The sequence below is a fragment of the Falco peregrinus genome, chromosome Z, assembly GCF_023634155.1.
Source record: "Falco peregrinus isolate bFalPer1 chromosome Z, bFalPer1.pri, whole genome shotgun sequence".
In the NCBI taxonomy this organism is placed as follows: domain Eukaryota; kingdom Metazoa; phylum Chordata; class Aves; order Falconiformes; family Falconidae; genus Falco; species Falco peregrinus.
Genome location: NC_073739.1, coordinates 18,167,654 through 18,193,222, shown reverse-complemented (window position 1 = coordinate 18,193,222; position 25,569 = coordinate 18,167,654).

Here is a 25,569-nt window from a genome sequence, read left to right as displayed (position 1 = left end):
TTGCTTTGTGGATAAGAATAGGTTACATTTTTGTGGGGGAGGATGGACATGTTTTGCAGGCTCAGACAGGCTCTGAATACTAACTCATGGGTGCAACCTATATATACATTTTATAAGACTATCTTTTTCTGTCCATTTGTGGGCAAAACTGTGTTCTCTCATTGTTCACCCTGGTACACTCTGCAGTGTTTTTGAAGACCTGAATTTCATATTTTGATCCTGTGGGGACAAAATTCCTATGAAGGATCAGTGAATCTTTGCAAAAAGGACAGTCATATCAGAATGTTTCTGTTTAGGCTGACGATAAGGGATGCACCTTGATTCTGGTAGCTACTTTATTGCTACTTAAATGGTACTTCTTAAATTTCTGAAATGGAAAAATTATCATCTTAATATACTGCAAATTGAAGCCATTCGTGATGTCTTAATTTTTGTCTGTGCTACTTCATATGTTTTGTAAGTTCAGAAAATATTATCTTTGTATTATATATTATGTATATATTTGTATTATATATATTAATATTTATCTTAACATCAATAGCATGGAAGTCATTCCCCATGCTGTCAACATCAGTGTAAAGACATCAAAATAAAGTCATGATCTGTGAACAAGCACTTCAATTCTTTCCATTCAGGAATGGTATAAGGGTTCCCTGGATCAGAGTTTCTCAGTAAGTTACTTCTCTCTTCTGTATCCTGCTATCTTTCCCTGCTTCATGGATTTTTTACAACCCTTCTGAAAGCCTGATGCTGCTTGCCAATTTACATTCCTGCATCCTCATGGCTACTCACCGAGCCCATCAGATGCTGCAACTACTTCATTTGCTACTGCTTGCAACCCCAAAACGTGCCTCTGTGTGAAGGTTATTTTTCATGTTTAATGAGGTGCTATGATTATACCACAATTTCTAGTGTTTGCCATGATGTTAAAGAGTCACCTTGTCTGACATTGTAAATGAACTGTATTTGCAAAGTAAATATTTTCTCAAAGGTTTCAGTTCCCAAAGAGCAAATTTGAAGCTGCCTAGTGTTCAGATGTAGTTGAATGCAATTTATATGATTGCTCACTGAACCATGTGCACTGTTCTGCAACATTCCTTAACTGAGAGCCAAAATTGTAGCTTCTGCCATGTGTCTTGACTGAGTCACATAACTATAGTCAAGTAGGTGACACAATAACTATGACAATTGCCTTATTACTTAATAATGATGACTATAAACACTGTATTCTGTTCATGTACCAGTCACTCCACATTCAACAATTCTCTGGAGTACAAAGTTTGCCACCTGGTTAAAAAAAGCATGATGGATATGAAAGCATAGGAGAACTACATCCAAATCCTGAGTACTGATTAGTACAGATTAGCCTTGGGGCAGGAAGGTGCAGGTGGCTGTTATTCTGGGAGCACACACAAAGGGTGCAAGTGAAGGGTGGTGGCCCATGCAAAAAGGTTTATCCAAGTCATCTCATTTCCCCACCTGTCAAATGAGGAAAAGTAATAGCTTTGTTCACAGTGGCATTGTGAAAAAAAAGACATTAGTTGCTTGTAAGGTACTTGGAAATCCTCCGATTGAAAATACTGTGGAAGTGCAAACTATTAATTAGGTCTATAAATTTTATGAACCTGTGTCCTTGGCTTGCACAGAATAAATGATACGTTACTAGCACAGGCCAATTAGATTATTTTAAAGTTGCAAAACAGACAAAACAAACTGCCTTTAATATATGCTAAAATAGTATGTTTCAGCCTGATTTTGCTTTCTGCTTTCAAATGGGTGGGTGATGAAACCCTGTAACCTTTTTTCCCTCCAAGGTATTTTTCTTGTAAACCTTTTTTCTTAAAGCGTTTAAGGTTGAAAACTATCTTTATTTGGGAGACAATTTACTCTTTCATTCTATTATTTTATTTAGGATAAAGACTTGATTATAAAAACAGTAAGTGTTTTATTGTAAGTGGTACATTGCTTTTTCCCTATTAAAAACCTGATTAAAAGCACTTAGTTCCATGGTCTTGTAACTTTGGCCCTCATTCTGAAAATTCACTAACTTCCTGTTGAATCTATTGTGTAATTACCAGGTTTTTAAACAAAATAAAAAAGAAAAAACTAATTTTCTGCTGAAAAAAAGAATTCAATAAAACTTTAAACACTCTGATCAGGCCTGTCTACACATTACCAGTACAAAAACATTGCCATCCCAGACTGCAGAATGACTTTTGGTAGTTACTTGGTTTTGGTTGTAAAGAAACCCTTCCCGACATCTTTCTGGAACCACAGCCAGCTCTTAATATTCCTTTGGGCAAATGTCAACAGTGCGTCTTCCAGCTTTCAAATTTGCTGTACGTGATACAGATTACTTTGATGTGATGGTGAACTAATCACCACTGGGAAAGAGACTTTCTGTTAACCCAGTTCTACCTGATTAAAAACAGTTTTTCATATAAGGCCTTTTAAAGAAAGCCTCCTCCGTGTGTGGGTAAAAGTCCTATAATCTGGGTAAATTTAGCTGTAGAAGGGATAGCCGCTCCTGTCTGCCAGATGCGTTACTTTCCTTCACACAATGCAGACTTTCGCTTAGATACATACTGTCATCAACTAACATAAATTGTGACCTACCACTTTTCACATAAGACGCAATAACATATCCCTACCTGTATTAAGACTGTAGAGTTGCCTGGAGCATGACTTCTTCCAGGGTCTCATTACTGAGCAGGGAAGAAGCAAGTTGTCAGACATCATAAAATAAGCAGCCATAAGAGCCATTAAAGGGGAAATGTAGACATTGCCAGGAGCAATGGAAACAGGGGCATGCAAGTGACAAGCGCTCAGAGTGTGAATGGGACTGGGAATGAAAGTGATACCCACCTTTGAATGGTCACTGCCATGCCACTGTCTCTGTAAGCTGCTGTCTTAAGAGTGGTTGGTTTTATTTTTGCAAACACAGAGTCCACTGCTTGGTATGTGACACCAGTAACTGCAAACCAAAGAAAACAAACAGTGTACTACAGTTAAACAGAACACTTAAACAGAGTCCTTCCACTTACCAGCCTTGGCAAAGACCCTCAAGTACTTATTTTGTATTGTGATCCCATAGATGAAATACTGTCAGAAACTGAGATTCTGTTTAAAGATAGCATCAACATTCCTTGGGTAGGCTCTAAATCTTAAAAAGAAACTCAGTATGTTTTTTTGCTGAATTATGCTCTCTGTTTCAACACAGAGTAGACCTTGAAAACACAAACTGTTTATTGTGTTTTAGGCATTTATGTGCTTCACAGAAAAAGTAAACTTGACAGGTTATACCCATGTGTTTGATTTGTAATAATATTAAATTATTCTTAAAGGGACTATAGAGGAACCAGGGGCTCCAGGACCCTCTGGATTTTTAAGACTGATACCTGTTACTAAGTACCACCAATGCCGCTTTTTTTTTTTTTTTTTTTTGGTATGCTTATATCTAGGTAATTCCTGAAATTAAAGAGAGTGAAGAACAAAGGGGAGAGGAGGATACCTGCAGTTCTGAAACTTTGCCTATTTCTCCTTCAAGAGACCCTTCCTTCCTCCACGCAGCTATCATTTTCAGAGTGCAGCCAGGGAAACTGCAGTTCGGGTGTTGGCATGTAGCAGAGGGCAGTTGTCAGAGAGCCACTGGAGGAGTGTCAGGGTGTCTAAACCCACATTGCCATGGCTGCAGATCTTGTCTGCCTTCTTGTTTCCGGTAGTTGTGCAACACCATCTCCCTGTCCAATTTTTGCTGTTAGCTTGAGGATTTGGCGGTTCCTGGGCATTTCAGTTGCAATAAAGTTATGAGAGGGCTGTCTATAACAGGCTCATCTTCACCTATGAAACATGCACCCCTAAACATGCAACAAGGATCAAGGCTACCAAAGTTTGTATTTTCATTCCTCAACATGGAATAGGGTCCTGTGACTCCACTACGTACTGTGTTACACAGACCTCCAAAGTCTTTTTCTTTTTGCTGTTGTTTCCCAATAGACTTCAGCCTTTTGTCCCTTCGTTCTGAGAAATCTGCCTTAGTGCTTTTTCTGGCTCCAGGATCAGGGCACATGGGATTTCTTCTCACAAAGTGATTTGTGCAAGTTAAGAGCTAGCCCTGGCACCCACATGTCTTAACATTCATTAGTTTCCTTGAATTTTCTCATAATTTATATTATGCAAATTCAAGTTCCACAGACTTTCTTTAGAGCCACAAATTTGTGCAAATATTCTTCTCTTTCTGGGAGTCAGTTGTTTGGGTTTAGTGTCCATCTTTCTCAGATTTTCTGTTCAGCTTTTGCAATTCATTGTGAGAACCTCTTGGGGCTGCCTTGTAACGATCACATGTTTTTGCTATAGCCACTAGACAAATACCACTATAAGCAAAAGCAAATCCAAATGCTAATCCAGGGTGCAACCTTAGCATGTTAGTACTGTTTTTTAAAAGTACCTCAGTGCTTGAGGGATGTAATGAAACTTATGGAGGATTCTGTGTTTGTATGTTTAGGTGTGTTTTTTTAGGAAGGGCTGCCACATATACTTCCTGTGGGATAAGAGTGGAGTGTTTGGGCATTTGACAGTTTAAATCAAAGCTCCTGCCTCATTGTCAGTAAGACAAGCAACAACACTTAGCAAGTAACATAATAACATTTTCTGCATAGCTCTTATTTTCCTGTAGAAAAGTTGATTCAGTGATTTCACCGTTTAAGATGCCAGCATGGGAAACCCTAAGTAGGTCTGAATAAATTTCCCTGTTTGTGTTTTGTGCTCCACCAGGACTGTATTAGCCTCCAAAACCTGTTGTCCATTCAGAAACAACATAACAATATCTATTATACTGCAGGGAGAGCAAACCTCAAGTGAAGGCTTTAATGATCCTCATTTTTACTTTACTAGAGACAAAAAAATTCCCTGCAGAAGTTTCTGAAACTGGGTGTTTTCTTATTCATGTATGTCCCTGTAGTACTGAAGAGTAGAAATGTCTTTTCATTATGGAATTTTGGTGCTGGTTTTTGCTTCTTTCTGAGGTAATAGATTAGGAGGTTTTCAAGGGCATTTGTAGAAATTCTACATGGAAATTTCCATTAACATTTCCTAAGTGCATATGACCAGCAGGCACAGACCACTCATTTATCTCCTAGTGGACATGCTGATTCAGTGACAGAAGAACAAAGAGAAAGGAAGAAGTAGGTCATCCACATTTGCCTTAAAATGGCTAAATCCCACCTTCTGTAAAGACTCTCTAGGGAAATTCAGCCACAGATGCCCCAGTGACCACCTACCATCAAGTATGGGATAACTTGCAGAGATGGTGAGAACTTGATATCTTTGCCACCAAGAACTGATGAATTGTTGAGCACTCTACACTACTAGAAAAATCACTGAGATCTGTGTTGTGCACCTTGTAACATGCTCTAGCAAAGCTAATCCTTTTGAGAAAGTCAGCTCCACCCTCATTTAACATGGACACCTGCAATTAATGCACTCTTCTGAACGCTTTGATTTCATCATAACCTATCTCTCCCCATCTAAGATGAGGAAAATAACAACACTTCATCTGATGGGGATTATAAGGATAAAGACAGGGCTTACAAAGCTCTCAGACAATGTAGTGAGGAGAATTATAGAAAAATCTATGAGGAAAATAATGATTCTGCACTGAGCACAAGGAATAACTGGTATATAACAAAAAGCAAGGTCGGTGACTATGAATTCAGAGATCGCAGTCCAGACTGTGAATTCAAGAAGATAGAATGTTTCAAGGGGGGAAGCGGTATAGGGTAGTGCTGTCAAAAACTAGGCAGAGTGATTGTTCTTTTACCCTGTTGAAATCTTACTGTGGTCAGCAAGAAAAATTTGCTTCAGATGTCAGGAAGCTCTTGCTTTAGACCAAGGGGTCAAGCCAAGTATCCCAAAGGAGCTTATCCAAGTGAGATGGCCACATGTGGTGTCACTGGACGGCCCGTTTCACTGAGCATGGAAAATAGTGCAGAAACCTTGACCTAACAGAGAAATCTCAAATCTTCACCTTTGTTTTTTGGTGGAGATATCTGGAGAGGATATATATGTAAATATGACCACTGCAAATGGACCATTAACTCGAAATTTATTTGGGAAATTTTGAGAGTCTTTGGGATTGATTGAACCACTTCCTGTTTCACTCAGTAAAAAGAAGGGAAAGATTATGTCCAAAGATTGGAGAAGGAAAAAATTGCCCTTCCTGCTTATTAATATTCATCCTTAAATATCAGCAATGGTTTAGAAATGATAGCATGTATAAATTGTTTTTTCCTATGTAACCTACCACAAAAAAAGAACTTTTGAAACAGGGGTAAGGGGAGGAAAATAAGACAGAGTACCATGCTTGTATCAGCTCTCCCTCCTGACAGCAGAAGTCAACAGTTGCCTTTCTGAGTATCAGCAGCAAAAAAAAGTCAAGCCACAATTTTGTTAGGGTAGGTGGAAAAAGTAATTTACAGCCTTTAGTGATGCATATTTTATCACATGCTGGGGAGAAGCTGCAGTAGCCTCATAGCACTGTGATGCATAAAAAGATTCATTTAATAAGTCCCAAAAATAAAATAGGGCTAATTAAAACTCTGTTATAAATGTCATGCTGCAAATTTTAGTCAGAATGAAGGATCAAGTAGAAGTTTTAAATAGAAGTGAAATATTCCAAAAATAGATTTGATGGTACTGAGTCGTCAGGTGTTTTTCATACAGTGAAAATAGCATGTGTGGTATTTTGACCCTGGCTGGACTGCAGGTGCTCGCCAAAACCATTCTATCATTCCCTTCCTCAGCTGGACGGGGGAAAGAAAATATAATGAAAGGCTCATGGGTTGAGATAAGGACAGGGAGAGATTCCTCAGCAACTACCGTCATGGGCAAAACAGACTGAACTCAGGGAAATTAATTCAATTTGTTACCAATCGAATCAGAGCAGGATAGAGAGAAATAATGCAAAATCTTAAAACACCTTCTCTCCCACCCCCACCCATTCCATCTTCCCAGGCTCCTGCCAGCAAACCTGCTCTGGCCTGGGCTCCTCCCTCTGTGGTTCCACAGGTCCTGCCAGGAGCCTGCTCCAGCACGGAGTTCCCATGGGGTCACAGACTCCTTCAGGCACCCACCTGCTATGACAAGGGGTCCTCCACAGGCTGCAGCTGGGTACCTGCCCCACCACGGGCCTCCCTGGGCTGAGGGGCACAGCCTGCCTCACCGGGGGCTTCACCACGGGCTGGGGGGAACCTCTGCTGCGGCCCCTGGAGCCCCCCCTGCCCCTCCTGCGGCGCTGGCCTGGGGGGCTGCAGGGCCGCTGCTCTCAAATATTCTCACTTCTCTCTATTTGCTGCTTTTCTATCCCAGCAGGGTTTTTTCCCCCTCCTTAAATGAGTAATTACAGATGCTTTACCTCTCATACAGGAGATGTTAACATATCACTTTCCTTGGGAAAGAAGTAGAATGGAAGAGCAGTAGGGATTGCAGGAGGTAGAATATAATATATTTTTCAAGGGCCATGCTACCAGTACTGCCATTTACCTCACCAAGTCATGATCCCACAAGCCTTCAGCTTTCTGAATCTATTTCAAGCACTGTAACAGCTCATGTTTTTCTGAGGCTGAGATTTGTCCTTTGGAGGAGTGCTTTAAAGTGCAATTCCTTTGATACAGACAAACAATGCCTACTTGAAGTAAAAAGGGAAGAAAACCAGGAAAGTGTGAAGGTGTCCACATTCCCATTCTGTATATGTGAAATTGTGTGGAACAAACCAACTCAAATGTAAATCTGATAAATAAAACTAAGCAGAACTGGGAGAGAAAAGAAGGAAGGGAAGGGAAGGGAAGGGAAGGGAAGGGAAGGGAAGGGAAGGGAAGGGAAGGGAAGGGAAGGGAAGGGAAGGGAAGGGAAGGGAAGGGAAGGGAAGGGAAGGGAAGGGAAGGGAAGGGAAGGGAAGGGAAGGGAAGGGAAGGGAAGGGAAGGGAAGGGAAGGAAAGGGAAGGGAAGGGAAGGGAAGGGAAGGGAAGGGAAGGGAAGGGAAGGGAAGGGAAGGGAAGGGAAGGGAAGGGAAGGGAAGGAAAAAGGGAAACAGAGGGAAGAAAACTTTGGTCCGTAGACCCAGAAGAAAAAATTGTTTCTAACCTCAAACCTGGGAAGCAGTGCAGCTTTGTACATTCTAGCAGGTACCATTGTCATTAAGACATAAACTGGAAAGGGCATACAGTTCACTATTTAAGTCCAAGTAAAGCTGGTGAGAGCCTCATGAACATACAGGGGGGACAATGGACCCCAAGGTTGTAGTATATGGATTAAATGTTCTTTCTTCAATTTCATTTCAGTCAGCCTGGCCTATTTTTGAACCATTTAAAGTAAATTTTATGGTTTCAAGTACTTTTTCTGCTTAGAGAACTCAAAACAATCTGTAATTTTTTTAATAACATTTGCAGTCAATTTTTCCCAAATAGAAATTAATTAGTTTTCCCCATTTGGAAAATACATAAAACTAGATTGTATTCCTTCTTTTATAAAAACAGATATCATCCATGCTTTTAATTGTGTTTCTTTTTCTATACTAGGTATGGAACTACTGAAGGTTCCTTGAACTGAGTCATGGCTTTTTAACAGGTGATTTCTGACACAGATGATCCTAATGAATTCATAAAAATTAGTGCAGTTTACTATTATTAATGTTTTAGAATGATGCTAGTAATATTCTTCCTCCTAAATTCTTCATTTCTGCTGTTGTATCTTTGTGTGCCAGTGGTTATCAGACTTTATCCCTGGGTCTTGAGACATATGAAATGTTTTGCAAGTGAATTCAGAGCTTGTCGTAAGTGTCCTAGATAAATTTAAGGATATTTTCATCACTTCTCACTTAACATTGCATGTTGTTGGTTTTTTTTTAGCTGGGGTCTTTTGTTTTCAGTTTTCTGCCATCCTTTAACATAGGTTTAAAATGCATTTGTTGTCTTGCATGTAATCAACAGTTTTATATCTATTTGGAACCTAGTTTTAAAAGTACTAATCTCCATATGGGAGATCAAAACATCATTGATGGAATATGCCAAAAGGGTTTCTTTCATAAGTTTCCTCTAGATTACTCCTCCAGAGATCAAATCCTTCATCAGTACTAAAGGAAGAGGGAATTGGTTCTTCTGCATAATATTCAAATAACAGCCCTGTGTTCATACCTGACTTCAAAGGGTGCCTTTGCAACCCCTCTCTCAAATGTATTTTGTCTGGCTCCATATGGGGATGACCTTCAGGGAAACACAGCTGCACAGGAAAGGAGAGCACACAGCTAGCCCCCTCCCCACAGTAAAGGGCTGGGACACTGAGAGCACTTGCCCTGCCTGAGCACACAGGCACAGACATTCAGTTCAACTTTACTGTTCAGAGACAGGGAGAAAAGCAGGAAGATTCTCTAAAGAAACAGTTCTCCATGTCTGTTTATCACAGCGTCCTGACTTGAGCAACATTTTGTTTGGCTTGAGCCTACTGTGCATTTACAGAGTACGAGGAAGACACTGTCCACCTAAGTGCAAGTGTTTTCTAAGGTACTGTTATGGTTTGACCCCCGCCGGCAACTAAGCCCCACACAGCGGCTTGTTCACTGCCCCCACAGTGGGATGGGGGAGAGGATCAGAAGACTGAAAATGAGAAAACTTGTGGGTTGAGATAAAGACAGTTTAATAGGTAAAGCAAAAGCCATACACACGAGCAAAATAAAACAAGGAATACATTCACCACTTCCCATGGGCAGGCAGGTGTTCAGCCATCCCCAGGAAAGCAGGGCTCCATCACACATAACAGTTACTTGGGAAGGCAAATGCCATAATGTCGAACGTCCCTCTCCTTCCTTCTTCTTCCCCCTGCTTATATACTCAGCATGATGTCCCATCGTGTGGAAAATCCCTTTGGCTAGTTTGGATGACCTGTCCTGATTGTGTCCCCTCCTGATTTCTTGTGCCCCTCCAGCACCCTTGCTGGTAGGGCCCAAGAAACTGAAAAACCCTTGTCTTAGTATAAACATCACCCAGCAACAACTAAAAACATCAGTGTCCTGTCAACATTGTTCTCACATCACATCCAAAACATAACACTGCAGCAGCTATAAGAAGAAAATTAATCCTATCCCAGCTGAAACCAGGACAGGTACCCTCATTGAACTCAATGTAAATGGATTAAGGACTTAGAAGGTCCATTTAATATTGTGTTAGTGTATAATATAGGAAATGAAAATATTACATTTTCAACTTTATAAACATTTTAGGGAACCATCTATCAAGTGCAAGCTGGTAAATGGTTTGGCTCAGCATGCGAGGGCAATGAGTTTATCTCAGCATCAATGATTGAATTGATGGTTTGGGACTGATTAGCCTGAGCAATCCATTTGCAGGTTTGAATGAAATAAGTGATTTGTGACTTAGGGAGAGGGAGCAATATCAATAATGCAATTCCCTACAGCAAAAAAAAAAAAGTTAAACCAGAGGCAGTGAACTTATCCTAGACTTACTTTACAAGCCTATACAATGGCAAAAAAACCACTAATAAAGTCTAGCTGACTGCTGTATTTTGAAATAAACCCCAAAACCACTATTAAGGTATGTGAAATCACATTAAAATGAGGTTTCTGGCTCAAGCTGACATAACACACAAGCCTTTTTTATGTTCCAGCAACAAATGCTGTGTTTTGGAGTGTGGCAAAACTCACTTGCCCTAGTTATTAACGAATGAGAACATCCTTGACAATGGGATTTAAATGTGGAAAAGACAGTGATAAGGAAAAAGACATGTTAATTAATGGCATGTCTCCCTCAGAATATATTGGTTTTCTGCATCAGCATTATAAATAGTTGAGTAGCCTCTTGAGGCAATCATCCAGAGACTGTTTGTAAAACCAGTAACTTAAAAAAAAAAAAAATCTGACTAAATGACTATAGCAAGTGAAGTGGGAATGTGCATTTATAGGCCAAAGGTCAGTACAGCTAAATACAATGCAGGCTTCCGTCCTGCTGTACTTTACCAAAATTCATGTCATTACTCTGTAGTGATTGGTTTTGCTAGCAGATTAAAGCACAGTTGACCTTGTCTTCCTTCCAACATTCAATTTTACATTTAGAATACTGTCCTGGTTTCAGCTGGGATAGAGTTAATTTTCTTCCTAGTAGCTGATACAGGGCTGGATTTTTGGATTTAGTATGAGAATAATGTTGGTAACACACCGACGTTTTAGCTGTTGCTGAGCAGTACTTATTCTAAGTCAAGAACTTTTCAGTTTGCCAGCAGGGAGGTGTGCAAGAAGCTGGGAGGGAGCAGAGTCAGGACAGATGACCCAAACTAGACAAAGGGATGTTCCATACCATAGAATGTCATGCTCAGTATATAAACTGGATGCAGTTGGCTAGGGACACTGATCACTGCTGGGGGGGCTGGCTGGGCATCAGTCAGCAGGTGTTGAGCAATTGTGTTGTGCATCATTTGTCTGTCTTGAATGTTGTTCCACTCTCTCCTTTTGTTGTCTCCCTTTTCACTACTACTACTACTATTGCTATTGCTATTACATAATTATTGTTATATAGCTTATTATATAGATTTTATGAGTATATATTATTGTTATTGTATTATTATGTAATTAATATTATTATATAATCTCAATTATTAAACTGTTCTTACCTCAACCCACAGGTTTTACCTTTTTTCTGACTCTCCTCCCCATACCACTGGGGGTGAGGTTGTGGTGGTGGACTGAGCAGCTGCATGGCACTTAGTTGCCAGCTGGGGTTAAGCCATAACAAATGCTAAAATACAGTTGGTTATTAGATAAAATTACACTGCAAAGATTATTAGTTGAGTCAAAGACCACTTCCATGACTTGCACATCAGTTATTTCCTTCATATTAGCATATTGCATGTAACTTGTTCCTTTCAGATGTCAAACAGTTAAAGTATATTTATACATAAAATCTCAACTCTGATGCTCAGACAGCAGGGACTGTGACTTTGAATTACAGAAGAGTTTGCTACATAGCAAGGCCAAAAATAACGCCCAGGAGGTGAAACAGGTTTGAAGAAGTCTAGGTGAGAGTCAGGGGTGGGGGGTGGGGAGGGGGGGTGTCTTTGTTTCATCTGAAAAAAGAAGGATCATGTGACTGCTTTGCTTCTCATCATGCCCACTATTCACAATAACATTTCTTTTTGGTCAGCTTTCACTGAATTTGACAGACAGAAGACTTAGGGAAATGAAGCTCCCATACATAATAGGCACCATCAATTTTAGAGAGAAAAGTAGGGAAAATAGCCATATCCATTTTGTCTGGCAGCTGCCTGCTGGTCAGGATGACTACTTGTAGTAGGATCTAGCTTCAGCCAGTGCTGCCCTTCACTTGGTTGACTTCCAAGGAGGAGGAAGGACAGGCCATGTGAAGGGAGGTCTACGTGCTACAATGGGTATTAAAGATGCCCATATTACAGCAGTGATCACCTCATGCAAGCCATGGAAAAGCTAAGAACAGAAGTATAAAGGGTACAGGGGCATTATGCTCTCTCTTCTGCAAACACTTCGTGCATTCTTTTGCTTAACCACATTTTTCCTTTATAAACTCTAACCATGGAGAAAGAGAGGCTATTTCCACATGTGGAAAAATCCATTGAATTCATAGGTTAAGAAGAAGGGGAACAGGAAAAGACAGGAGGGTATAAGAAATGGCTTTCCAGGTGTTGCAGGCAGAAAACTGCAAGTGTATGACCACAGCTTTGTGGTAAGGAAGGAGGAAGGGTGGAACATCTTGGCACAGCAGTCCAAAAGATTAAGTAGCTCCTTGCCAGTGCCAGAATAACGGAAAAGAGGCACATGAGGGCAGAGTAGGTGAGAAGGCAAAGGCAGCAGCTTGTGCAACACAGTAGGAAAAACCTCTGAATGCTGTTGAATAAAAGCTGCAGTGGAGACTTCCCTCTCTTGAGCAGTTCTCAGATCTCTTCCACTGGAGCACAATGGAGCCATCCACCTCCAAGAACTGTCATAGGAAAACTGCTAATCCTATTGCAGATAAACCTCAACCGCTGTTACTGCTATTTCCACTCACACTTGGGAACCATCCAGCAAAATGACACATGCTGAAAAAAAGCTTAGCAGCAGTTGTTTGCCAGCCTAAGAAACAAAAGAGACTCTTGAGCGTTACAAAGGGATTGTTTTGCCTGCCTTTGTCATCTCAAGGAGAATCAATGATTTGAAAAGACCAAGACTTGTTTCAGTACCCCGAAGAGCTAATATGCTGTCCGTGACTTCAGTGAGGCAGCTGCATGTTTCACCTAAACAAGATTCATGTGCTAATAGCACAGGTGATTTAAGCAGAAGCCTCACATGAGAGCAGAAAGGAAAAAATACATAAGTGGCAACCTGGCCCAATCAGGTACAAAAGCAAGGCTTGACTTTAAACACTCAATTTCAGCATTGTTTAATTTAGTGGAATGATTCACCTTCTTAAAGACAAGCATATTCCTGTGTGCTTTGCACATGAGGTGTGTTTAAGCACTGCATTGCATTCTCAGTTACCCTGTTTACACTGATGAAAATGATACATTTGAGTAAGACACAGCTTTAGCAAATGGAAGAATAAACTGGAGCACAATGAGAGTAAAAGCTTGTGAAGTTGATTTGCTCAGTGTCTCTTGGAACACCCCACAGCAAACCATAAGAAAACTCATATCATTGCAGGATATTTGATTTCTGAGTTATTTTATCTGTCAAATGTTTCTGCAACATAGATTCCCATGTGTCAGGTGTTGCTTTGTTTTGGAGACATGTTAAAGAAAAGCTAATGAAGAGTGAAGAAATGCTTGTCTTCTATTCAGTCCGTTTTTCTTTCTGTTCTATTTCTTTCCAGTGTTTCTAGGGAGGGTTTTTTTGTTACTGTCTACTGTGGTAGGAGTCCTGAATGCTAGTTGTTTTCAGCCCTTGGTTCAACTCCAGGAAGTCGTGCTGAGCAAATTACTATAACGTGAAAATGATACGACAAGTATATTTTACACTCCCCTTGAATCAGATGGGTGAGTGCAAATTAAATTTTGCACTGACTTGCTCAAAACAGCACATAATCTGAATGTTTAGGCTGATTGAAATACGAAAAATACAGAGATTTCACCTATTTGAGCACTGCACAGGTATAGCAAAAGTATTTTTTGCCATTATCAAAAGTCGGGGACTTTCAGCCACTCTGCTAGAATGATGCGAAGTTGAGCCTTTGAAGAATGTTACACGGTACACATCATATCATACAAGTTTCAGAACTAGTTAGGGCCTATAACCAGATGGGCATGAAGCAGAGATCTACAAGACATTTATTACCTAAGAGGATACAAGGCATGGTGACCTAGTACCCTGAACATAAGGAATGGGGAATTTAGTTCTGCTTTATTGGTGATTAGCTATCTGCACTGAAATAACTTTTATGGCTTTTTTTCTTTGCATCAGTTTCCCTTACAATGTTGAGTAAATCATCATCTCTTGTCAATCTGTCAGCTGATAAATATAGGCTTTTGGTTTTTTCCCATCCTGTGTTAATGCTGATTATTAGTGATCTGTGCTGTCTTAATGCTGATTATTAGTGATCTGTGCTGTCTTAGAATCTCGCAATATGTTTTTTACACTCTGAAAACTATTCTTTCTGTAAATAACCATATAAATTATATAGTTGATAATCTACATTCTACCATTCATCCAGGTGTGGCCTTGCCAGTAGGAGAGCTGTCAGTCCTCGCCACTGCATGGCAGGAATGACCATGGAAAAGCCAGCATGGAGAAGCTGGCAACAGCATCACCACCTCCTTCCCCCAGGGTCTGATAAGTGACCTTCAAGTAGAGATCCCCAGGTGCATAAACAGTGTTTTATCCTGCTTTGTGTCCTCCTCCTTAAAAGCTGGTCATACCTGAATTCAGTCTTCCCTCCTTCTGGTACCACATGCATGGAGGGGTGGCACAAATGCAGAACATCTCAGGGTTCACTTTGAACAGCCCTGACTAGTTACACTAGCACCTGGGGCTTCTGGATTTCAGTGGAGCAGGCATTGCAAGCTGTGGGAATCTGCAGTATCAGACAGTTTCTCTTCAGGACAAACCCGTTAGGCAGCATTTGTACTTTATCAGCATGTAACAGGGAACAGCTTCAGGGCTGAGACATGCCCTGGGACACTGTGGAAGAGTGCTTAGTTAATGCTGTGGCATCACTTGTGGGAGAAGGGAGACATTTGTAAGGGTTTAGTAAAATTCCTCTCTCAAAAATGCAGGAAAACTCGTGCTATATTCTAGATTTCACTCACTTGCACAAAACAGCAATGATGGTGAACGAGCCGTGAAAAATGATTGATTGTGGCAGCAACTTTTAAATTTACCTTTGTACCTTTATAGTGCAAGAGACAACTGCAGCACACTACAGGGTTCATACACATCAATGCACCCTCTATTTCAAATGTCATGTTTGAATGCTTCAGGCCTAATTGTTGGTTCAGTTGTCATAAACCATGGGGAATGTTGACTGAATATCTCATGGCAAAGGAAGATAGGGGCATTGTGTTTTGTGTTGCCTAAGGCATACAGGACAAAGGCTTCCTTATTTCAAGCAGAGTAAACTCATCAAGTCCACATTGTTTCAAGTTGGATTTTACCCTGTGATCAGAAATGGTTAGAATGAGTGAAAGCACAAAAAGCCCAGTGATTTACAACCCAGTGGGGAAAATTTACATTAAATGCAATAATAAACTGAGAAACAAAACATCTTTCATTGATCATTTTTCTTTCATACTCATCTATATGTGGTGATTGCTGACATCACAGCTTTGTAAAGAGAAACTGATTTTATCACTACATAGTTAGGGTTTAGGGTTTGGGGTTTGGGAGAAGGGTTTGTCTTTCGTTTTCTGGCTTTTTACTTCGTGAAAAGAAGAAAACAAAGCTGAAAGAATGTCATAACATGACTGTTTGTGTATTTTTTTTTTCTTATCAAGGAATAAAAAGGCTTAAACACACTCTGAATCCTGCAGTGGAAAATAGAAAGTGTTTCACATTGTTCATTCATGACTCTTTCTGCTGTAATTAAGCAGCTAATGCTCCAGATGGCTTAGTTTTCAAAATTAATAAATTTCAGCTCTGCTGAACACTTTATTTTGAAACATGCAAAATACTAACCAGAAGCTCTCAGTAACTTCAGTTGCAAATGTCCCAAAACACTGGAGGCTTTGTGACATTTGCAACTTGGGGTAAGGATGTAGTGTCCCAAGTTTCGTGCTCAGTGTAGCACTGTACTGCTTGGCTCATGCAGTTCCCAGGATCCAGTCCATGCCCAGCAGCCTCTCTGGTGCAGAATCAGCACTTCTCCCAGTTAAGCATTGCCTATCCTCTTTGCATCACTTTTCAGGGATGGACTGAGACTTTGGCAAGGGATATTTGAAGGGAGACATCTGGCCTTAACATGCCAGTCAAAAAGAGAGTCCTGCTTGTTGCTTGGGACAAATATGTGCAATACCACCAGCATCAGCATTAAAGCAATTTGCCACAGTTGCTTGTGGAGGTCAACTGAACTGAGTTTCCATTTGTTCTCCGTCTGTGGCAACCATCTGCTTGCTTTGGGAGGGAGTCTGCAAATACACGGCATGTTCTTATCCTGCACACTCAGGTCTAAGGCATAGCTAGCCTATGCTGGGACTTACCAGAGACTTTGTGCAGCCTTGCATGCTTCTCTAGACAAAGTCCAACCCAGCCTTTAAGTTCAAATTTCTTTAGCAGCAACTTAATGTGACTCTGGAAAAAAAAACATTCCTCTGACTTTTCTGTGCAACCTATTCTTATAATGGCATGCATGTGTGAAAAAGTACTGCTTAATGGATGATATGTTATTTCATGTTTTCTTGCTGTTTGTCACTGAGGATGAACTACTTTTACAAAATAATGTTGTATTAAACTTGTAGGAGTCCTCAGGCATTGTGAATGTATTTTTCATCTTCTGCACTGCTTCTTTTTGCTGGATTATTTTTTGGCAACCTCTGCCATGTAGCTCCAAACTTTAAACATCTCAGAAGTCTGAGCCTACTAGAAGGCACATTGCTTATACATTCCAACATCTTTGCTAAAAGCAGGCACCTAGTACTAAGGCCAGTGCAAAAATAAGCACTGCTGCTTCTGCAAGCTTATGGTATGAAAGGAGTGGCCTTTCAGAGGAGCAGAGGGAAGATTTGGAAAGCAAGGGCTAGCCCATAACATGACTTGGGAAGACTTCATGAATTAGGTTAATTTTTAACTGCTGTTGAAGGTAAAATCAGTAAACTGATTGATCTGGCATCTCAGATATCTGGCACTGAAGAGGGTGTGGTCCCTTTTCTGGGTCGCAGAAGATCAGAGCATTATCACTGCTGCCAGTTTCTTAAAGGTATCTCTCCCATAGTGCTGTGACACAGCCAGTTGTTTGTATTCTCACGCTCCTGAATTGACAGTACTGAATGACTGCAAATACCTTGTACCAAAGAAAAAGATTTACTTTGTGGAATTGATTCTGGGCAGAGTCCAGCCTGTGCTCACCTTCCCTCAACAGCATCACTGCCTGGCTGCTCACTCACAGTCCCAAGCAGAGCAGAGAAGACACACCGTGCCTTTGCCTTGAGCCGGTGTCCAGAGGCCTGCAAAGGCCACCAAAGAAATCCAGAATTGTCTTTTCCTTAGCTGTCCCGGTAACTGGAAGAAAGATGTTCCGTGAGGTGGTGTGTGAGGCTAGCATCACCTGAGGATTTGATTTGGCAGGCAGAGCTCTACGGATTTGGATTTATGGTTCCCACATGCTGGTCTGTCAGCATGAAGCTGTTGTAACACAGCCAATATTCCAGGTCACTGTTTGTGGCTTTTTGTCCTTTTTTGCACATTTTCAAATGAAGACTGTGCTCACTATCAGACCGAACTGATTACAAGCCAGCTTGTCCTGCACCTTCTGTTCTATCTTGTATTTTCATGTGCAGGTCAGTCATAGCTCTTTTACCATATTTCCTCTGAAGCTGCATTCATGAAAGAGCTTTGAGTTTTATCCACCGCCACCCCAACCACCTGTTTCTGCCTCTGAAAACAGGCTTATTGTAAACTAGTCAAACCTCAAATGAGCACACAGGGAAAGGGATCGTCTGATTTACTGTAAGACCACCATGAGATTTCTTTCAAGCTCTGATAAACAGGCTTCTCAAAGATCTTAAAAAACATCTCCAGGGCCAGGACCTCTGTTTACTGCTTAGGCCTTTAACTCACTTATGAAAGGCTGTACTTAAAGGAAAACAATTCCTTTCTAAGGTCACAGCCCTTCATGGTGGGCTTCACATCCTGCACAAGGAATGGTCTGTGTGGTCACTGCTCAGAGCTGTGGGGTATTGGGCAGTTTAAAAACTGTGAGACTATGGAGTAGTATAGGAGTAACTTGCAGATTTAGGGAAGAAATAATAACTTCTAGTTGATGTTGGAAGCACTGAGAGCTGAGAGTGGGAACAGACAATAAAAAAGGCAGCTCTCTAAAGGATTCCCTTTTAAAGATGTCATCAGCAGGGGCTGCCAGACAAAGAGTATTAGGGGTGTAAAGACTACACCAGTAACAGCATCAAGTGATAACAGGAGATCCTGACAGTGGATGGGAGTTTCAATTGGGTATTTCCTTCCAGTTCCTGCAGAAGATGTAGGAACTGAAACACAGAAGGGATGCCATGCCCACATACCGGCAAGCCTGTGCCGACAGCACTAAGGCAGCTCAGGAGGCTTTGGCTCTCAGACCCACATCTCACTTCCTGTCCTTTGCTGTGTCTCACCGTATTTACCATTGGCACTTGTGAGATCAAGAGCAGGACCTGCCAGCTGGAACAGCTCTTCTGCACCAAACCTACTCCTCTAGCCATGTGTTGTGGTAAGGTACGCCCAGTGAACGCTGTGTTCACCGTGTCCATCTTTGTGTGCTACATTTTATTTCACAGCATTTTCATCCTCACTTCCCTTGTGTTGGTAGGAGAACTTCTTCTAAAATCCTACACACCCTGGGTGGCTTCAAACAGTCTTGCTTGTGCCAATTTAAAAACAAAAAAACCCAAAAAACAAAAAAAAAAGCAAAAAAATTAACAAAGCAATTTCATCCTTCAAGCCAAATTAGGAACAGTCACGGTCAATCCTAGACACAGTGAACTGTTAATCTGTTGTGATATAATTTAAAATGTTCTAGCTAGGAATATCCATTTAATTATTCCACTGGGGAGGTGAAGCTCCAAGTTTAGGAAGATTAGTTTCTAGTTTAGATCAAGCATAAAACAGTTGATTTTAAAGTCCATCGCTCTTATCACTAGCTTTTTTATTCAGGAATATTTCTAGAATGATCTTCTGTTTCTTTTTCTCTCTTCTACAGTTCTCGTATACCACTGAATTGCCAATGAAGGACTAAAATCTCATATATTTACTGCAAGTATAATTCAAAATAACCAAAGTGTGATAATATGTAATGGAATTAAGCAATAACACATAGGATTTACTTTTATGGCTCTTTCACAGTGTCACTTTTTGAAAGCAATGCCACCACATTGAATTCACTCTATTGAATGCTCCTTTACAGACCTCACAGTTAACAAAGTTGCTCAGAAAACACCTTAACTATTCCAGTTCTCCTGTGAGTCACTCAGATCTCTAAATCTATCAGTTTTCAATCATCACCAATCAAAGGGCAAGAAACCCTGAGGTATCTCAAAAAACTTTGATATAGCAAAAATTAACAAAAGTGTCTTCCAACATTTCAGTACAGCTCAGGATTTAGAAAAATCTGAAGATCTGCTGCCTGGAATGGAGAATTAAGTCTTTGTTCCAGGCTGAAGTGATTTGTCTATTATTCTCTAGCATGGTCATTCTCAAAACAGTAAGTACACTTTAAAAAAAAATTATACCACAATCCTGTGTGTGAACTCCTACTTCTTTTCCAGCCTTATAATAGTGTGTGTTCAAAGGATCATTTAAAAATATTCTTGTTTCTGAGTATAAAAGTGAAAGCCACAGGTGCTGTGCTGGATGGCTTTTATTACTTTTAAAAAAATCTATTTCACATTTCCAGAGGATTCCATCACATTTAAGGCTTTGATATATCATCTGTCTATTTCAACATTATATACTGATCATTACAATGTAAGGCTAAGAAGGGATGATTAATATTCACAATAATGACAGCTTTGGGACAAGTTATTCATGTGAGCATTATACTGATTTCTGAGTGTTCTGCCTGCATGGAGAATGCACATCCCTCTGGCAGGTCTGATGATCGTCTGCCTTGGGAAGGACCATGCCTGAAGGAGAGGCAGGTTTCTTGTTTGATCTTCTGAGCAGTTAGGAAGGCGCCCATGCACAGCTCTAGCTGAAGAATGAAGCAGTGCCCTTGCTGTGTGTTCGACTTCTTTCAGCTGGGTGTTTCAATGATTCAGCCCACTTCAGGGTCACCTAAGGTCACCACCATCCTAAGACCTGGAGGAACATGACCAAACCTTGCTGTTCATCTAGATACTTTTTCTGTGACCTGTTTCTATCTGGGTAGTTGATTAGCAGCAGGGTACAGTCTGGATGTGTTTACAAAATACAACAGAGTACACGTTCAAGACTAGCAGCTAAATCACATAGAAGAACTTCTTAGAAAATTAATTTTCACCAAACCTTTTATTTATTTATTTATTTATTTATTTATTTATTTATTTATTTATTTATTTATTTATTTATTTATTCAACGTTCAGAAATGATCCATGAGGTTCATTTCAGGGGGAAACCTGTTTTGGTAAAAAAGCTGTGATCACATTCCAATCCCCAAAATATTTGTATAAATTTTGCAATATTTTAACATTACTGAAAGCCTTTTCAAAGTAAAAATAAATAAAATGGTGCAATATGACATTTTTGATATTTTTAAATCAATTCTGTTTCTAAAACAAATGCTGATCTATGAAATACTGCTTGAAAGTTGTCAACTTTACTGAAAGGCCTGTTTCCAGGGCAACCGTGTTTGATTTATACTTTCTGACCAGATTTTCTGTGCAGAACTTTCATACTATTACCCTCTATTGCACTTTGCAGTCACAGCCTCTTCAGTATCTATTAGTCTTTTACCCTTCCTAAAGTGCTCTGTTGTAAGTCAAAGTAAATGGGTAGGGAGAAATGGCCTTTAATATTTTACTGAGCAAACCTGGTTATAGCCAGCCTCCTGTCACGCAGCCTTGGTTCTTGAAGTGTGTTTCATTAATTCTTCAGTATGTCCTGTGATATCCTTTCTGATCATCATAGGATAAAGTTCATTTCCTTCACACTTTTTTTGGAGCTCTTTGAGGTGGTTTTCATTTTTGTTTCCAGATGTACGAACAGTTTTGTGCTTCTAAGCCAAATGTGGTTTAAATTTCCCTTCCATTCAGGAAATGAACAAAATAATCCACAGCTATGCTCATGTAAAGCACATCATTTGTCTCCAAGTGCTTGCAACAGAGTCAGGAAAAGCAACTGAGCACTGGCTATCCTTGACAATGAAACTTTCTCATTTCCAGTTTAAGACCCATTACAGGGTTGGAGTCCATTCTCCAAAGACACTTCAAAACATTTTAAGTGTCATTGTGTCAGCCACGTCAGTTTATTAAGTTAAAAGACAGCAGGGCTATCTGAGGGAGGTGGAAACTGCTTTACTGCTTCCTGCTCCTCGCAAATATTTGGTCCCAAAGCACAAAAGCAAATGTGATTTTGTCTTAAAGTTTAAAGATGTGTCTGGTCTCAAACCATGCCAGCACAGTTCTGCCCTCTACAAGTGACTAGTGGGGCATCCAGCTCCTGCCAAGTCTGTGGCAAAGAAGTGCCAGGAGGAATATCCTTCAGCTGGTCTGGGAGCAAGGGTCTGGGGAGCTGCAGGAGCCCAGCCACCCCCAGGCCCCCAGCGTGAGTCATCCGGCAGCTGCTGCAGCCTCTCTGGCAGCTGACATTTGATGAGTTGCTTTCTAACCTAGTAACCTGGCAAACACTGTGCAACCTTTGTGAAACCCAGACAGCCCATATCAGACCTGAATGTCAGGCAGATCTTTTTAATCTTTTTTTTTTCTTTCTTTCTTTCTTTCACACACATATATGAACACCTCATTCATAACTGGTTATTGTTTAGCTGAGTGGAGGGAACCTTAATGTTTCTAAAGCATCAGCAAGCTGGTATCTTAGAGGAATATGTTCAAAGCTAGGTTGAGAGTTATTCACTGTGTGAGTCAATAAGTATTGCAGAAAATGCAGAGGCTGATACATGCTGTCAAGAAAATTTAATTATTTTTCCTGTCATTCCATGCATGCACACACATACCTACTGTCCAGCATAGTTATCTGTCACTGTTTTGGGTTTGTATGCTGGAAAAAAAGGTAGGACGTTTTTGTTTAAACAAAAAACCAAAGAATAAATCCTTGGCTTTTGGTCCAGTGGTCTGAAGCCAAAACCACTACAAATATATTACTCCACATGTTTCAGATTAACATGAGAACCCACACATAGGGGGAAAAAAATGTCCCTTCAAAATCGCCTACTTTTTGTAGCATTGAAACCTAAACTACTGTTGATTGGCAGGGCCAGTGCTGGCAATTTTTATTCACATAGTTTGTACCATGACTTAGCTTAACCCATTTTATTTGGACTTATGGGTCCTGAACAAGTGGACAAATTATTCTGAATTTCCTCCAGACTTGGCAGGTATCTCTTCCAGAGTGTGTGAGTTACACCTGACACACACATTTGGCACATTTTTAACACGAGAGTCTGACTTGGAAACTGCTGAGTGCTCCACTTCTTATTGAGAAAGAGCATCAAGACCTTAAAAAACAATGCATGAAGAGAACAACAAAAATAAAACACTGCAAAATCCAGCACCTGGGTAGAATTTGCTACTGCATTTTGAAATGCATTTCTCTTCATGGCTGCCCAGTGTGGCTAGAGTTCTCTGAAGCAGCTGACGTCTCAAGTATCCAAAACAATTTAAAATACTTCTGTTCCTAATTTAATTCTGGAAGAAGAAAGAATGGGTAGGAGTTTGGGACGTAATCTCTAATAAGTAAAATTACTCAAAAAATAAGCAAAAATTCAAACCTACCCATTCAAGTGCGTTGTTCTTGTCCTGACTTTAATAAGCATCAGAAACACAGTCAAAATTAAATTTCTCGTAAAATTTTATGATCCAAGAAGTAGAGATAATTAGCTGTTTAAAATTTCTGGATTCAAATGATATACAAATTACTTTGTTGCATGTGGTTAGAAGAACCTTTCACGTAAATCACTCTATGGCTTGTTGGCAAAACCCTGTTCCTCTAGCCTATCACCTGGTCCTGGTCCTCAGCTTGTGCACAAAGTCGAGTGATCAGGTGGTCAGCATCCAGAGTCTCCTCCACATGCAAGACCTACCGAGCATTTGCTAGTTCTCTTCAATACACTTTTTCAGGAGGTCAGGTGTCATCTGGCTCCCTGCTTCTGGAGCAAGCCATGTAACCAGCTCAGTTTAAAATGAACAGGCACAGTTAATTATATTGTTACAGCTCTCAAACTGAAGTAATGCATAGACCTTCACAATGCATAACTGTACCTTGCTACAACATATTTCAGCACATGTGTCTCTGGACTATAAATGGTACATTCAGATTATTCCATATTATTAAAATGCCTCATATCCTAATGAGTGACTTAGCCAGCCAGGTCAGAGAAAATAAAACTGAGCTTCTCTCTGAAAATTTTCATTAGATAATAAGGTAATAACATAGAATGAAACAAGATTATTATTAATTCCTTCTAAGCTATCCCAAAATATTTAGTGAATACAGTATTTTAGCTTTGGTCCTATTTTACAATGTGTGAAAGAGGAATTGGCATTAATCATCTAACATGTAAAACAATCTTTCATGTAGTTGCAAGATATATACATCACTAAAATAAAGTGCTGTATTCAAGCTGATAAGGTAAACATAAACTGTAAGACTTGGGTCCTTCTTAAACAAGGTATGTTTTAAAACACCACTACTTCCAGAACTTAAAAAAGTGGTTTAAAACCATACAGGTTTACAAAGCATAGAAATTACAACAAAAGCAATTCTAAACCAACATACTTGCAGGTACTGGTTTAATTAATTTTGAGTCCTCTAAAACTCCCTTAAAAACCACAACAAAATGGACTTGACCTTCAGAAATGTGGGAAACTGGGCATGCAAACCCTGTCCAAGTCTCTTCAAAACTGCAGTTGCATTCTGTGGGCTTTAGATCAATCAGTGGCTTAAGTTTCTTATTAACTTTGCATATCTGATTTCACCATTTAACCAGCCGCCCTTTTAAAGAGAGCTCATTAAATGGGCAAATTGATTGAATGATTATTTCAGCCTTTTTTGCACATGATAAGTTCTGTGTCAAATTGTTTTCTTTTGCTTGGAGAAGTGGTAGGTATACTAGGCAGACTCTGTCTGAATGTTAATGTGGGTTAATTGTACCTGTATCAGTCCTCGTTCTGTCAATGAAGTAGGTAATATTCATTTGCTTCACCTCCAGTCTGCATTGGGACACATCACTTTTATGTGCAGTTGCAAATACATTGCATCTTTATCACTTTTGACAGGCTGCTTTCTCCACTGAGAGCATGTCTCGGACCACGGAAAACATCTGTCTGTTGATGAATACTGTACAATGAGGCACATGTGTGCCTTGTAATTTCTGGTATTTTTTGATATAGCACATTCTGTTCTGTGGAAAATTTCTTTCTCTGTATCTTCACTTATAAATTAAAGTCTATTCTCTTGGATCATAGAAATGAATCTATGAAAGCCAATAGTTTTTATTTCCACAAGTAATTTCTTCCCCTGTCCACTCATACTCCTAAAATAACATACAGATAGGAAATACACTAAGTTGCACTGCTTTTGTCCCATATACCATTCCTTCAGGTAAAAGTAAGCAAATAGCTTGGAAAGTTGAGCTGAATTTTGGGTATCCCTGACAAGATACATTGAAGCTGTACATATCTGAAGGTCTGTGTTTGGCACCACTCTTACTCACCACTGTTATCCCTACTGGAACAAGTTACCACAGGACCAGATAGCACTGTTTGTCTGCTGTCATCTGCCACAGACTAAGTCCTTTCCCAAAGACTGCTGAGTTACAAAAAGTTTCAGATATCCGCTTCTGACCAAATGCAGTGATTTTACCAATGTCCCATACAACACAAGTCATTTGAAACTGCTCACAATGATGTTGTCCACTAGAAAGTCCCAATAACTCTGACTACTGAAAATGGTGTTCTCAGCAGTTCCAACCTTTAGTATCACAGCATTCACAGCCCATAGATATTTTAAACCAGTATAGGAAAGCAGAAATACAGAGCCCATGTTGAGATTCTTCTTTTCCAATAAATGCACAGTTTAGGAACCAGAAGGTTGCTCAGGTTTTTTTAAACAACTGTGTGGTTTGTTTAAAGAATTGTCTGTGCTAACTGTTGCTGATCTTTTTCTTTCTGTATTAGGCACAAAGGAATGGACTCCATCTAACCGT